The sequence below is a fragment of the Homalodisca vitripennis genome, chromosome 6, assembly GCF_021130785.1.
Source record: "Homalodisca vitripennis isolate AUS2020 chromosome 6, UT_GWSS_2.1, whole genome shotgun sequence".
Taxonomy (NCBI): Eukaryota; Metazoa; Arthropoda; class Insecta; order Hemiptera; family Cicadellidae; genus Homalodisca; species Homalodisca vitripennis.
The window spans coordinates 112,677,558-112,694,122 of record NC_060212.1 but is presented as its reverse complement, the minus strand read 5'-3'; positions in this window follow the sequence as shown (position 1 = coordinate 112,694,122).

Here is a 16,565-nt window from a genome sequence, read left to right as displayed (position 1 = left end):
TATACTGTAATGTATTTGACTCTCTAAAGTCCCGTAAAGATGCACTATCAGATTCAATGTATCTTCTTGTTTGTCCGATCCCCAGGGGGTGGAGACACACCATTAACTATATAAAAGGGTAGTGATTACGCGTAGTACATGTGCGGGGGGCTAGGGCGGTTGTAATGTCCCGTGGGTGTTCCGCCCCTGTCCTCTGCCGGCCGCTCTTCTAATTGGGATGAAATCCATGATTGATAACATGTGGTACAAACCCTTCAGTAAACTGCGCTGAGCTACCCACCCTCCGTGTGTGAATGGCGACTAATAAAGACACTGAAACAGTTATTCTGAACTAAAAGTTATTTCGTTTTATTCGGGAGTCTAACTCGATATTTAAAAAAATATAATTTTTATTTTTTGTTTGTTTATTGTGCATTTAAATCTCCTCTGTTAAATGGTATATTACTTTTTTGTTTTTTCTCAATTGAAACTTATAAAAATATATTTTTTATAAACTATATCATAGTGTTTTGTTTTCTCTGGACAATGGCACCTGGTACAAACATCTGGTACAATCTTTACTAGACAATAGTATGACCATAAAAGTCGTTTCATCACCTCAAAAGTGATCATGACTAAAATTAAGCCTATATTTCGGGACTTGACAGACAAACAGCTTTTGGAAAAGTGCTTAAAGGGCAAAACACAGAATCCAAAGAGTTGATGAATAATGCTGGTGATCCCATAAAGAGCTTTTGTGACATTACTTACACTGAATTATGGTGTTTTTACTGCAGTTTGTGCATTTAATGTTGGTTATATAAGTAGAGTAAATTTATTGAGTATTTAGGTTTGAATGTACGAAAACATCTGGTGTATTCCATCAAAAAACTGGAGCGAATTAAACTGCAAAAAGTTGAAAAAGCAGCTTAATGATCTCGGAAAGAAAATCAGACAGGCCAGGACTCTGAAAAAGGAAGCTTGAGGATTTATTTTATAAACAGGAGGAGGATCCAGATAACTCTGAATAGTGTCCTGGACATTACTAAATAGTTACATAGCTTTACTTTTGTTTCTTTTTGCGATTTCCAAAACTTGTGTTTTAAATATTTTGATGCCACTTTTGCAACTCAGGAAGATCCTACAGTAGTGAAATTTTTACTACATATCATTCTAATATAAGCTAATCATAGACATGGGAGTTTAAAAAATTTTAATTAACTAAGTGTTGGACAAAAAATATTTTAAAATATTTTTTGGACTATATATTTACATAATACAAATTTTTGTTTGTAAAAATATCTGTTTAATTTGATTTATCTTGTCTGTGTGTCTAAATAAAAGGCCAAAGAATGAAGAGAAAAAAATCAGAATCCTAGTATGATTAGTTATAGAGATAAATAGCATACAGTTAACATTACGGAAGATAGGGAGTCAGACTCCCCTTAAGAGCTGCATGTAACAACGGCCTTATTGTTTTTAGCCCCATAAGGTCAAGGTAAACTTCACCTTTACGCTCTTATAGATAGTCGAAGAGAGGTGAGCCAATGTACACTGTAGGCTATAATGTATAATGCCCGGGAATATAAATTTCCCAGGGGATATTGCCTGCGACATTGACAAAATTTATGATTAATTAGCAAAATATCTTTTAAAAATTGTAAATTAATAGGTAAAATCAGTAATTATATGGTTAAATCAAACTCAAAAACTGAAGTATATTTTAAAATAAAAGTATGATTAAATTAAATCCTTGGGAATTAATAATTTTAGAATCGCTCAAATTAATAGGTCAATATTGTAACTGTGTGATAAAATAAAACACAAACACTCTTATTTGAAAATATTTTTATTTATTGAATAAAGACATAAAGAATTCCCTCTTTTGTCTTGTAAGAAATGATTTCTCCATTAAAGCTCACTGTAATTAATTATCCTTAAGAACTAAACTATAATTTATTATCAACTTAATTAGCTTTTTTATTTTAATACTTTTTTATTTCAGCATTTCTACTGTCTATTTTAAATTATAAATAGAATATTGGGATATAGGGGATGGTTGCCTATATTATACAGTTCGTTGCCTAAATCGTACTACCGTTGCTTTTACGAGAAGCATTAGCCAGTCGAGCTCCTAGCGATGTCTGTAGAAACTACAGTGGTGGCTAGTCTCATGTGGTAAAATCAGCTGTTACAAACCGTTAGGTTTTTGTAGACAATTATGTAATCTGTACTTTTACATGTAGTTTTCGCTGCCATTAGCTAATAATAGACTATATCTCCATATAAGGTATGTAAACATACATTTCAATATTATATTATTGTGTTAACACAATTAACTACGTGTGTGAACATCCAACAGTTTAGATCGTTACTCTATTTATACGTTAGGAATGAAGTTTTCCTTAGAAGAAGTGCGACTTGCCTATATGATACCACGCGCGGTTTTTTAGCGTACCGGTATATCTTGCGGTATTTTCCACAAGTTCCATACTCAAATTGTTTTTTCTACGCCTTGGTTAATGACACACGTTATTGTTGTTTTTTTAGATGGCAGAAGGAAGTATGGAACATGGGGGAAGACGATATGGAAAGAGCTTTGCAAGCTTGCCGTAACAGTGACATGGACGTAAATAATGTTTGTTCGATTTTATTTTGAAAGTTCAGTTTTAAAAGTTCCTCTTTTAAATCTCGTCATGAAAATTTCGTTTTGCGAGCACCACACGCAACTTTTCTTTCAAGAATAATTGGATTTAACAAACACGGGGTTAACATGTTTTTGGGGTTTTTGACATAGCCTACCACAAAGAAAATGTTGATGAAAGTCACTTTGGCACCACGTCCATATTCAACGTTGACGAAGGCAACCGATGCTAATTTTCAAACGCCTTCCTACGACAAATGAAGAAATAAATGTGCTCCGCCAGGGAGTTTAGTAGACATTTCTGAATCTTTATATGACGAAAGAATTGTTCCTCAAGTAGTTGCAACACTTTATAACAATCGAACCAATTGTCGAAAAAAAGTTTGCTGCATCTCGACGGTCACACGACTCATTCTAAAAATCTCTAGGCTTTAGAACTCTTCAGATAAAATGAAATAATAGTGCTCCAGCTTCCGGGACACAGCACACAGATCGTTCTTCATTCCCTTGAAAGCTTACTACACAGAAGCAGCAGAGAAATAGCTACGTACAAACCCCGGAATGAGTCACACAGGTTCATGTGGCTGGCTGGCCTTGTGACCGAAGCGTATGGTCGAGCAGCTACAGTTGAAAATGCAGTTAGAGGGTTTCGTGTTTCTGGAATATGGCCAGTTAGTTGATCGTTATGTATTCAAAACCTCTGATTTCGCTGCTGCCGAAAACTTTAACCAAAAGGATGCCCCTGTGTCCCAAGCCGTCCCACAAGGCGTCACGCCAAACGATCCCACTGACAATACGCCACAAGCAATAGTGCCTGTGGAATAAATTGGCCAGAGTTGCCTGACGATTGTCCGATGACTGAATCTTCAAATCCCCCAAAAGTCAGTGCTTGCTGTTAGAACTGAAACCATATTCCCAATTCCGAAGACAAAAAGCAAAAAAGAAGGGAAATGAATTCAAAAAGCCATGTTAATAACGAGCAGCCCCTACAAAAACCATTTGCAAACAGAACTGAAATAACATGATCTTGGTGTCCCTGTCCTTTACAAAATGAAATGGCGTACGAAGCCGCGGGTAACTGCTGGTTAACTTTAATACAAAATCGTTAGTATTTGAAATGATAACGGTATGCAATTGTCAGAATATTATGCCTACAATAACACACAAATCTTATTGTATATCTATAACCTTCTACGCATTACACTTCAGGAAACCCCTAGACTAGTATCTTTAAATTCTCTTATGAATGGAACTGTGGAAATCACTGTTTAAATACAGTAGTTCTATCGAATCATCAACGATCTCTGCTATGCCTCCTCAGGAGAGGGGTATGTCTAGTAACCTTGTCAAGTCGGATGTTCAGTTTGTCCCACACCCCGGGGACAATGCAGGCCCGCCCAGGAAGCCTCCTGGTCCGCCCTCTCTGGAGTGTTTGAGCTAGGCGCCCCTAGAAAGTACCCTCGCTTACTCCTGTCCTCCCGCCATCCTCACCTGCCACCTTCGCTCCCTCGCAATCACACCTTACTTACTTCCGGTTTCCGGGGTGACGGGGCTGAAAGCAACAAGTATCGCAAAGAGTATGCTTCTTCTTTTGTGTAGTAGAGCACAGATCGGAAATAAAGCCCAGAGTGGGTTGTCTTTAAAAATTCTAAGGTAATGTTATTTTTAGCTTTAGTATTTTCTAGGTGTTCTCGAATAATAATCATTATTAATTAGATTGTACCCATTATTTACAGTACGTGTTTTAAATTGTTGACGGAATCTGCAGGCCTATAGTATGTTGAATGATAAAGATCAACAAGTTTGGCAAGGGGGTATATTGTTATTTTTGGAAGCATTTTTTTCAGGTAGTGGCAATAACACTATTGAAAATGAAAACCTTAGCTCTTTCATACAAAAAGTTTGACATTCCTTCAGAGAGAAATGACTCTGCAGAATGTCCCAATCCCGACCTTAAATATTAATTTGTAGAACGGGTGTAACAACCCTAAAGAAATTAATAAGCCGATATTAAACTTCAAAGGCTCAAATAGGCTACATATATTTTTCCTTCAGGCATACAGGGGTCTAACTAACCCCATTTTTAACACGCTTTAAAAATAAATATAAATAAATTGCATTTCTTTAAGTTTAGTTTAGTTTGTTTCCTTAGACTATTAGAATGAGCACGCTGTAATATATTGGTTACAAACAATAAATGTAACAGGTATAACTTTTTCTCGCAAAATGTAATTTTGAAGAAAAAATGTAACCTATATGACAATAGTCATGTGTAAGTTTTTAAAGTTTTAGATATCTAACATAACCATGAAGTAGCTAACACTTTATTATATGTAGAAACAATGTATGATGAATTTTCTCGTATAACCTATCTTACACAAAATGGCAAATGTGAATAAAATTTGACCATCAAAATATAGGCTATATAATTAAAAACACTGGTTTCATAATATTGTATTACCTTTTTCATTGGCTATTGATTAAAACATTTTAGTACTCTATAATTATGTTACGGTTATAATCATAAATTGAAAATAATATTGTGGACATCGTTGTTTTTAATCAGTCGATTAAAACTCAACGATATTTCGACAACTAGTATCTACTTATTTCTTTAGGCGAATAAAAGTTGAAATATTAATTTGAAAGCGTTTTAGTTTTGTTACGTAAAAACTGTGACAAATCCACACAGATATCGTAAAATGTCATCTATCGATGGTGTTGAGTTAAATAACAAACACCAAAATCATATTATTATACTTGTTTACGACGGTAATAATGTTAATTTTAAACTTTAACCGTGCTTTGATCAGAGGTATTTTTGTTTTTGTTTTAATCATTTATTAGTATTCAGCACTGCCTTGCTTGGTAAACCTTTTCTAATTTACAGAAAATAAGGCACCTTTCCCAAGAGGAACATTTGAATTTATGAAAATAAATCTCCCGCCTTGAAACCAATCATTTAGGTTGATTGTACTTATATTATGTCATTAGTCATGTTTATAATTAAGTTGATAATTATCATTTTATTTATCCCCTTTTCTTTCAATTCAAACATTTGATCATGCATGACTGATACACGAGTAATTTTCACATAAGTGAATCATGTTCCTACGAGTTGGGTCCGTCAAGTTGAAAAGTCCAATAATAAAAATAAGCATATAAAAAAATTAAAAATTAAATCACAATAATAGTAGTAGAAACCAAATCCTGATAAACAATATTACGTTAGAGGAAAGATGTAAATACAAAATAGTTATTTTTAAGATATAAAAAATTTTAGATTTAAATTTCTTTAAGTTAATTTAATTAAACCTTTTTTATTGCTGATAAATCAATGTGATAGAGTATAGACCATAAATAAATGGACTAAGAGATGCGGAGAAATAGGTAAATTCCCCCTGTCAAACTTGAAAATAACTGAAGATGAAGATCATATTATCCAAAACATACATTTTGCAAGTCATAACACAGACTATAAAACAATATACAGTACATGTTTTAGTGTTAGGTAAATTTAAAACAATAATATTATCTGCAATGGCCAGTTTTTGCTAAAAACGTACTCCTGGATATTTTTTTGAAGGAAGACCTAGGATTACGTTATCTCTCACCACCTTCCTGAGAAATTCTCAAAGAGGCTCCAAGCTCCTCGATTGGACTTGGAGTTTCACTGAATAATTTAGAAACATTCTATTCATCATTTTATAGTCAGCGCTGTACAAAAGGAGATCGCACAGTGTATGTTTAAGAAGCAAAGGTTATAATAGCCAGATACCTTTTTTATCATATGAGCCAATAGCTGAAAAGGTTTGTAATCCCATTGGACTCTGCTCCTTGTTGTCCTTTTTCTCCTGTACCTGTGTTTACAGCAAGAATCTCTAGTGTCAGACAGACAGACATACGGACAGTGACGTCACTAGGCCTCTATTAGTCTCCCCGGCCACTGATTAGCCTCGTGGCCTGTGCTTGTGTACTGCCGATAATTGGCTCCCTACAGAGTAACTACCCTCCCCCAACCCCTACTCTACCCCCCCTCCCAGAAACACATTGAACACTGGGTAAATGATTCGGCAGGTGCTCAAGAAAATTACATTGAAACGAAAAAATAATTAATAGAGAAAAGGCTTTTCGTCGTTAGGTCCAAACCCAGATACATCGATTTGAACGTCCGAAGACAGTGACATTTTCGTTTGAACAAATTCCAATAGATGAACCTGTGTCAATGGTATTAGGTAATTCTATTAAGTTATCAACCTGTTACGTATTATTTTGGTTATGGGTGTGTTGGTTGTGAGCCTTCTACCATTGGCACAGTCCAGAGGGTGAAGCAACGTCAAGTGCTTGCAAGCAGTCCTCCTTGTGGGTTGGTTCGTGGGCTAACTGCTAGAGAAGGCTTCTTAGACCTGACATCGTGTGGTAAATAAAACATCCTTTAACGCTTATTCCAATCTCCACATAAAGGTGGCAAGAAAGGATAACAGGTTTTCGGACCTTTGCCGTCATTATACGTTATAAAAGGTATAACACAACATTTCAAGGATTGGAATCTATCGTCTTCGTCAGGTGGGAGAGGTGTAAATACGTACAAAAATAACACCTCCCCCACCTGATGAAGAGGATAGATTCCAATCCTCGAAACATCGTGTTATTCCTTTTATAACCTATAGCAAATGACCGAAACCCTGTTATTCTTTCAAACCTTCTATCGTCAATAACAAACTAAACAGAGTAAAGAAGGCAACGTTTTTGGACGGTGGTATGACACTCGCTACCACAATTGTGCAGGTTCGCTGTTCAATCACGATAGCGCTAGTGTTGAGCGATAGGTTATGCCAACAACCCAGCAGCTGGTGCGTGTTGCCAACACGTTGGTTAATAACGTCAACTACAACTTGTGTTCTGTTGCAGTGCTCCTTAACATCAGCAAGGCGTTTGAAAAAGTCTGACTCGAGGGTCTCCTCTACAACGTGGTAGAATCAGCAGTGCCCCCTGCAAATTCCATCTCCTTCGATCTTATCTGACTGGCCGATCTTATCTGTGTCGATGGAGAACTATCTTCAGAGAGAGAGAGCAATCGAGGTCGGCGTGCTCCAGAGTAGAGTCCTAGGTCCAGTCTTTTGTTTGATATAGATATATATACTAATGACTTAACGCTTTTCTGAGGAGTAACGCTGGCTACGACGTGTTCATGTGTAGGCAGCCGGTGTGTGCCGATGACTTCAACATCAGATGGACCTGATCTCTCCCTGGCTAGATAAATGATGCTTATGTAAACAAGAGCACCAAGTGTTTGCTACAGAAGGCGCCGCAGGATACCGCAGACTCCCGCTGCCCGTGACGAGATGACGAGCCCATTTCGTGGAAATCACAAGCTAAATATCTCGGTGTAATTTATGATTCCAGGTTTAACCCTCTAGAGGAGGTCTAGAGGATCGCTGGGTCAATTGGACTGCTTATCTACTCTGCCAAAGAGTGTCAAGGTCACCTTCCTTGATGTAAGACCATTTTTTATGCTTGCACAGTTTGGTGGACAAGCTGCAGCTGATCAAACCATGAGGCCCTCGAGCCATTCAAAACAAGGCTCTCCGTTCCGGCACCCACCAACCTTGGTCTGTCCGCAATTCAACCATTAGAAATTCTTTACATGTATCAACTCTAGAAGAATTCGCAAAGACAACAGCAGGCAAGTTCTTCGAGTAGCAGCCTTGAAGCATCCGTACGGTGGACCGGATGGCTACAGACGATACTCAGCATCCTGGACGACCCTTCGTAGACAAAATCTTCACCGGACAGAGCCTACGATCCCAACCTGGAATGTAATTGATATATTTGTATTAATATAATTTTATTTCGGTAAAACATCCACTCCTAAATTGGCCAGGAGTGGCCTAGGACCCAGTTGCTGAACGGCCACGAAAGGACGTAGCAGCAGAGTGGTTTAGTGAGGTAAAATTCCCACACAACCAGGAACCACCTAGACGTAATACCGCCAAAGGTCGCTGACATTTTGTAACGTCTTCTAAATATATGATGTAAGATTATATTTTTTGTTATATATCGGTCGATTGCACGTGTTTTCCAATTTAATTAGGTCCATCAACAATCTCGATGGTATTTCCTTCTTTGTCAGCTTTGCGTGCTAGATGGGTTCCTAATTTTTTCAGTTTAGACATTATGCTACTAATTTTAGTTACAAATCAATAATTAATATGGTTTTCAATTACAGTTTTTATTATTGAACTAACAGTAGTGTGATTTATCCACAGTGCCATAATTATTCAATTATTACTGTATTTAATCCATTGCAAACTGGGTTCAACACAAAGATAGTTAACCGTAGCTTGGTCTTTTCGTCTTGCTAACATTATTAATTGTAATACGTGGTAATTAAGTAAATTGAAGCAAAAAATAGATAATATTAGCAGTTGTAAAAATTATAAAATTGTAAACTTTTAGTCAAGCGTTGGGAGAAATTGCGAGAAAATCTTAAATTGCGCCACGGAGTATGAAATTATTCTTAAATCGAAAGTTGAGATTCCCAAATTTAAAGTTTAACTACAAAATGTTATAATAGGTTTTTACGCATTAATAAAAAAACTGAAAGGATAACAGGATTTCGGACATTTGCTATCGTTATATGTTATAAAAGGTATATTTTGTGTTATATACCTTTTATAAGCTATAACGATGCCGAATGTCCGAAATCCTGTTATCCTTTCAAACCTTCCATCGTCAATAAAAACTGAAAAAAAGAAAGAAAGCGTTATACTACTTTTTATAACCTATAACGATGGAAAATTTCCGAAATCCTGTTATCCTTTCACATCTCCATCTTCAATAACAAACTTTACACAACAACACCAACAAAAACTGAATTTAATCTCCCAATACTGTAGCTCTCCTAGTTAGTTTGTAGTTAACTTTCAAACTCGGGTATCTTGACTTTTTGATTCGGGAGGAGGACTTTACTATACTATAATATTTCCGGTGAACTTGGAAATTTAGCTTAGCTCCAGAGTGCGTCGTGCGCGGTTTTTTATTATTTTAATATGAATTGTCTATTGTAATTGGTAACTCTTTACTCTGTATCTATTTGATAATTTTACAATACTTTATTATATGGAACGAATTTCTTCTAATGAAAGAACTCTTCAATAATGTCTGATAATGAATTTCGTAATATACTGTATGCATCAGAAATATAAATGATACAGATAATAAACCGGAATGTGATTTGTTATTAATGAACTCGTACACAAAAGTAAAGGATTAGTTCTGACATCTCCTCGATGCACAACTTACGTTATGTACCTCCGTGTAACCTTCCACCCAATATATCACAGTATCTCATGAGTCAGGAGCGTGATATGATGAGGTTGTGACAAGACGTACTCTTGCCATGAATCAACGTTTCGCCATTGTTCATGTCGACGTCATCACGCGAGCCAGATTCATTGCCTACCGAGACACGAGTTGTCAGGTCGAGGTTTATTGACAAATTGGCCGCGGGCGCACCGCGGAGAGATGAGAGACAAGGATGAAGATCCCGGGCAGACGCGGAGTTCGGCTCGGGTGTCTTCTGACAGACGAGTCCCTGTCAAACATTGCGCTCCGGAATAGAACAACAACGTCGGGATGGTATTTATAGGAGGTGCAATACTTAGTTCGAGCACATCCTTGAAGATAATGACAACAATCTATGCATGTAAGACTGCTCCATTTATATCTTTGACACATTAGTTTTTTATTATTATTTTTTTTTTTTTAAGGAGAAGCCGATGCCGATCCCCTTTTAAGCCTTACTCTGTCCGTCCTCATGGGCCACTGGCTTGTGCGAGGATCTTATCCAACAGAATAAGGAGGAGAGTCAATACAGTATGATGTTGATGGTACTGATAAAAAGTGCAACGGTCACAGACAGGATTCGAACCTGCGCTCTCTCAGACTCAAAGTCCAACGTCTTAGACCGCTCCGCCATCGGCACTTCCGAGTTAAACACTTGTTACTATAAACACTGGATTTATGGTGATTTTTGTTACTGGAATAGGGAGAATCGTTTCCCATTTTTTTTTTTTTTTTTTTTTTTTTTTTTTTTTTAATAAGCTGAAAATATACAAGCAAAATAAATCAAACTAAAAGTTGTGTTTAAATTAGATTAGTGTTAAGAACTAATAGAATAAAAAACATGGATAATCATCTTTAAAAACTAACAACACACGCAATTGTTTTTAATTTTGCAAAGGGATAAATAAAACGTACACACTCTTGTTTTATAATGATTAAATATTTTCAAAAAACTTTTGTGCAATCAATAGTTTGTCTGTCTGGACCACGCCAATAATCGACATAGACTCTTTGAAGTACTTACAGGCAAGAGAGCAAACTCATATAGAATGCCTGTAGCTTATTTAATTTTCCCCATTGTTAAACTATCCCTTTCATTAATACAAATTGTTATTAAGCTATATACAAAATGTTAACGTGAAATTCCACTTGAAAAATTACATGCCAGATTTAGTGAAAATGGGACAGAAAATAGGGCATCTCAAAAACGTAGCCAAGAAATAAATTCGGGGCGTCAGACAACTGATATTTTCCCGTAGTGGAAAGAGAGTAAAGCCCTATTTTGTTCCTTAACATGTTCTTGACCCGTTTCTTTGTTGAGAACGATCTGTCAGCATTACATGTCAGTCATACTGAATTATTTAAATAATAATAATCGTTTACTAAAAAAGTAATTGAAAATTTCTGGAGATCCGGACCCCTTGGGCCCCTCGCTGCCTACGTCCTTGTGGCATCCATAGTTTTTATTAACAGACAAATTAAATGTTCGCTGCATTGCATATCAAGAATTAGAGAATGATCTATAATACTTTCAGTCAATTATTAAAAATGAAATTTCAGAAATTAATTTTTTGGACATTACCCGTTGTTATTCTCGTTAGAACCTTGAAGACTGGCACACAGATTAAATTTTTCACACAGATGTTCAGAAATATAGAACACTAATACTGTCCACATTTATACTGAGAACATATTTAGCGAAGAAATTAAATATTTATTATCGGGAAATATTAATGTAACAGAACGTTACGAATCTTCACATACATACAAATAAAAGCTTTGCAATACACACTCTAACACAAGCACAATTTGGAATTGTTGAATTAAAATATGGTACTCTTCAGTGACTATACTCGATTAGGGTATCTTTAATTTTTAAGAAAACCTTTTTCGGTGCCGGACCCCTTGTTGAAAATTTAAGTTAAACCACTTATTAAGCGTTTAAAATATAAAGATTTCCAAAGGTTGACAAATTAAAATATTTTTCTAAGAATAATAAAACGAACGTTTCCCTTCCGACAGGGGATAAAATTCAATTATTTATTCAATTTTTCTGAAGGAAATGAAAATGATCAAATGATTCAAATATCGTACACCGTTTTTCCTTTCCGTTTTTCTTACTTTTCCGTTCCTTTAAAAATAGATAGGAAAAGTTAAATTTGCTTCCTACCAATTTTTTCACGAACCACCATTTCGTTTTTTGTTAAAAAAATAAGTATTAATTGTTTTAAAAACTACTAGTAGTCAGTTGATCACCTACCTCTGTTTTGTCTCTAAAGAAAAACCGATATGTAAACATTTAAATTAATTTCTACACTCTCCACATCATATAAGAAAAATACTATATCTGATATTCGTGTACCGAGTGAAACAGTGCTCGACCATAGGGACTAACATTAACCACGATTTTGAATTTTGAAATTTCAACTAACGTACGTCTTCTCCTCCTCTCACATACACTATTAAAGAGCCGAAGAGGACACTCCAGTAGTTTGTAGTCAGAATCTGATAAAACCAAACTCGATTTATACGCTTTTCCGAAAATGCATATTTAGACCTTTTAAAAGTTTCCAATGGGACAAGTATATTGGGACATTTTTGTTCTCTCTCAAACAAGGGCAAAGAACTTAAAATAATTTTTCGTGGCTAAATTAAACAAATACTCTTTTTCACGCAGGTTTTGGCGTGCAAATTTGGAAATGTATTGTGTATTGTACTGTTTCATGTTCTATTAATAAATAATAATAAAACAACATTTAGTAGGTAAATTTACAGGCTGTGTCAAAGATTTGGTGTTTCCAATAGCAAAAACTGATTTACTAGCAAGTTTTGTAATGAAATTATTTAAAGTGCAAAATGTTCCTTTTACTCCTTATCTCAGTTTATGTGTACACTACAATGACATGCATATTGTTCATCAAGTTTATTATGAGAACTGAGTATTCAAGCATAACTTAATTAGGAGTATGGATATGCAGCATTACTAGTATGGATGAATAATGAAGTGGACTGTGCACATTTAGTGATTCGCTTTTTTTTAGCTACAACCTCAATTTGCCCTGGGCTAAGAGCCACAATCATACAACCTGATCTTTCTTGAAAGCGATAAAGAAATGTATTCTATTTATAGACATTGATCGTCATCCGCTCTACTTTTCGTGGAAGTTGAAATGGGAATATACCAAAAGTATTACAAATATAAAATAATAAATTTTCCGAGATCATGTTTATGTCACTTTGACACATTGAAAACCGCGTACAAACAAATAAATGTTATATTATTATACTATTATAATAAGTAGTTATACTGGTTTCAGGTCACAGATTCTCAAAGTGGATAATTTCAGTCTAAATATCTAAACGATCCACAAAATTCCTTGAAATGTACCTATATCTGGGTCTGACTTGGTATAATCAAGTATTTTTGCTCTTCGCAACTTTGCACAATATTGCTCCTCGGAGTATTGAAGATTGTCTATTTTAGGATAATCTATCCTCATCTACGGCATGGAATTAGACTCTGGAGTAACTGTGCAAAACATAAATTGGAATGGGTCTTCAGACTCCAAAAAATAGCCGTAAGAATGATTTTGGGTTTGAGTGCCAGAGTCGTCCAGAGATACTTTTAGGGAGTTGGGATTACTGACTTTTCCCTGTCTCTATATTCTCAAGATAACCCTTTACTTCAGATCAAAGTGCGCTTTGGTTCGAAGCGGGGGTGTTCACCATCATGAGACTAGAGGAGGTACAACTTACGAGTCCAACAATACAGGGAAAAAACTATTTCACAAATTTGACTTCTCAAATGGTGTCAGATTAATTAACAGTCTCCCTGAAAGTATTAAGCAACAAAATGAAAAAAAAAATTAAAAGCTCAGTTGAAAAACATTTTGGTGTCAAAGGCGTTTTACTCTTTTGACGAGTTTTATGATAAATCGTTGGCACAATTAAGAGGAGAAACATTCAAAAAATCGTATTGCCGGACCTGTATCTGTAAGAGAGGTTTCAATGATGTCATCTATGTTTCAGTGGGTCATTGTCAGCATAAAATACAATACAATAAAAAAAATACAATCTGCAATCTGATCTCTTTTTCAGGTACATAATTAACCTAACACATAATTACAAACTAGGTTAAAATAAACAAATCATACCAGAGCGTTGTGACACGCCTAAGTCAGGAATCACAACCACCATGTTGTGTGTCAACTTCACTAACTCTAAAACATGCACTTAATAAAAAACTAAACACAACACTAATTATTAAAACTTAGATACAGAATACAGGTCACGAAGTATGATTTCGTTCCTTACGATGAGAGTAGGGACACAATAAAGTATTTTACGTATATTTTATTCAATTCTCAACTTTTACTACCCCAAATACTTGAAATAAAAGTAAAATTATTTCGTTTCATCTAGATGCCTCATATTTGTCACAAGACAGAAAATCTTCTCGATTATTTTTTTCCAGTATACTTTTAGGTAATTCTGAATTTAATTAATTACCTCTTATTTTTCATAATTAAACAACCTGTAATCCTCTTTTCTGTGTGCTCTGTTCACGCTCTGCTCCAAATCAGCCAGTTGGTATTCAGTGACGTATAACATTACACAAAGTAAGAAACCAATTCGAAAAAGTTCATTTTGAACTGATTCCATCCAGAAAGCGACCGATCCGTGATTCCGGGTCGAGGTAAAATAACCAAAGGGTGTCCATCTTTTGTGCCAGAGAGCTTGAACGCAATAACTCTGCAGATCTGATGGACTGGGACTTGACCCCTAGAGAGGCTGATAAATAAACGGCACCTGGCATCTGTAACCTCATCCCTCTGTGCGGTAATTAATTGGGAGGGGAGGGACAATAGTGCAATTATGTTGGCATTATTGCAATACCTGCCCCGCGCCGTGCCACACTGTCCTGCCGTCTGGCGTCTGCTTGCTAATACCTCTAATTAAATTAATGGCTACTGTGTCCACCCATTGTCGGGGTGCGGGGTGGGTGGTGGCAGGAGGGTGGCTCTGTTCTACGAATGCGCTAGGCTTCTTTAAAAAGTCGACGAGGTTTGAAGTTCACAAACAGTGTTTTCCAGAAGCTCTTTCAACGTCAATGGCATTTTTAATTGACCGTGCCAATCAGTGGAGTATATATACAATTATTTCGGGGGGGGGGGAGGGGGCGTCACACTGGTTGGGTTAGAAGGTACAATACCCTCCATAAAAGGGGGAATTTTCTTCCGGGAAATTGTTGATCTTTAAAATCTCATAAATGTATTCTAGTTTAAAAAATCTACTTACTACAATTTTATTACCTGTCTTTAAAAATTTCGGGCGGGGGGAGGGCTCGAACCCCCTCAGTCTTCTCCCTTATACAGTATGGTAAAAAAGTCCCGGAACGGTTTAATATATTTTTTTTACCAATATAGATAAAGTAATGAGACTTGGGTATATCAATAATAGCCATAAATGTCTAGTTTTTTAAGGTATTAAAACTCTCTTATCCCTTTATGGGGGAAGGCCCACGAGGAGTCAGACAAAATTCTTAAATAGCAGCATAGGTCGAGTTTTATATCAAATTAAAAAGGTCTTATTTAGTAGAACACATTGCCGCAAACCGGACCTCAAAAGGTTTCACTCTAACTGAAATGGCGGCGTTGTAAAGTTATTCGTCATTTATCCAAATAAGTCATTCTCTTACATTAAGGTAACATTAATTTAATAATTAGAATTGAAAATTTAGTACTTACAGTTTTTATATAACTGTAAGTACTAAAGTGTTCAAAATGTTGTCCAAGTTTCTCTTGGCAATTGGCATAGCCCAATCTGTGGTAGAAGCCTTCAATAACTTTTTGAATCATCTCAGGAGGTATTTGACGAGTTTCCTCTGTTATGCGGTGAATTAGTTCTTCTGTGTTGGGCAGGCTTAGTTAAAAAAACCCTTTGTTTTAAATAACCCATATAAAAGAAAATCAAGAGGATTTAGATCAGGTGATCTAGGTGGCCACTCTATTGCTCCCCTACGTCCTATCCAACGATTGCGAAACTCTGTCAAGCAGCGCCCGTACTTGTAAAGCATAATGAGGTGGTGCACCATCCTGTTGAAACCATACCGTGTTATAACTTCGACCCAACACAGCACGTAAAAGCCGGTATAATGGTTTCTCTCAACATCAATTCATATGTCACCCCATTCAAATTTCCATTGATTATGAAAGGTCCAACAATATGATTGCCAACAAATCCCAGCCCACACGTTAACTTTTTCAGGTTTCTGGGTATGGCTTTCCCTCATCCAGTGAGGATTGTCGTCGCTCCAATAACGATAGTTATGCCTACTTACATCGCATGAAGTGTAAAGGTAGCTTCGTCTGAAAATACAACTTTTGCTAAGAAATTTCGATCTTGTACATATCTATTCCATCATTGTCTCACAAAATGCCACTCTTCTGTCAAAAATCGTCTTCCGAAAGCTCCTGGACCAATCTGACCTTATACGGATAATAGTGGTTTTGTTTTTAAAACGTTTAACACTGAAACATGGCTTATTCCGTGATTAGTTGCTGCAGTTCTTGTTGATGTGTGTGGCTCTTCGATG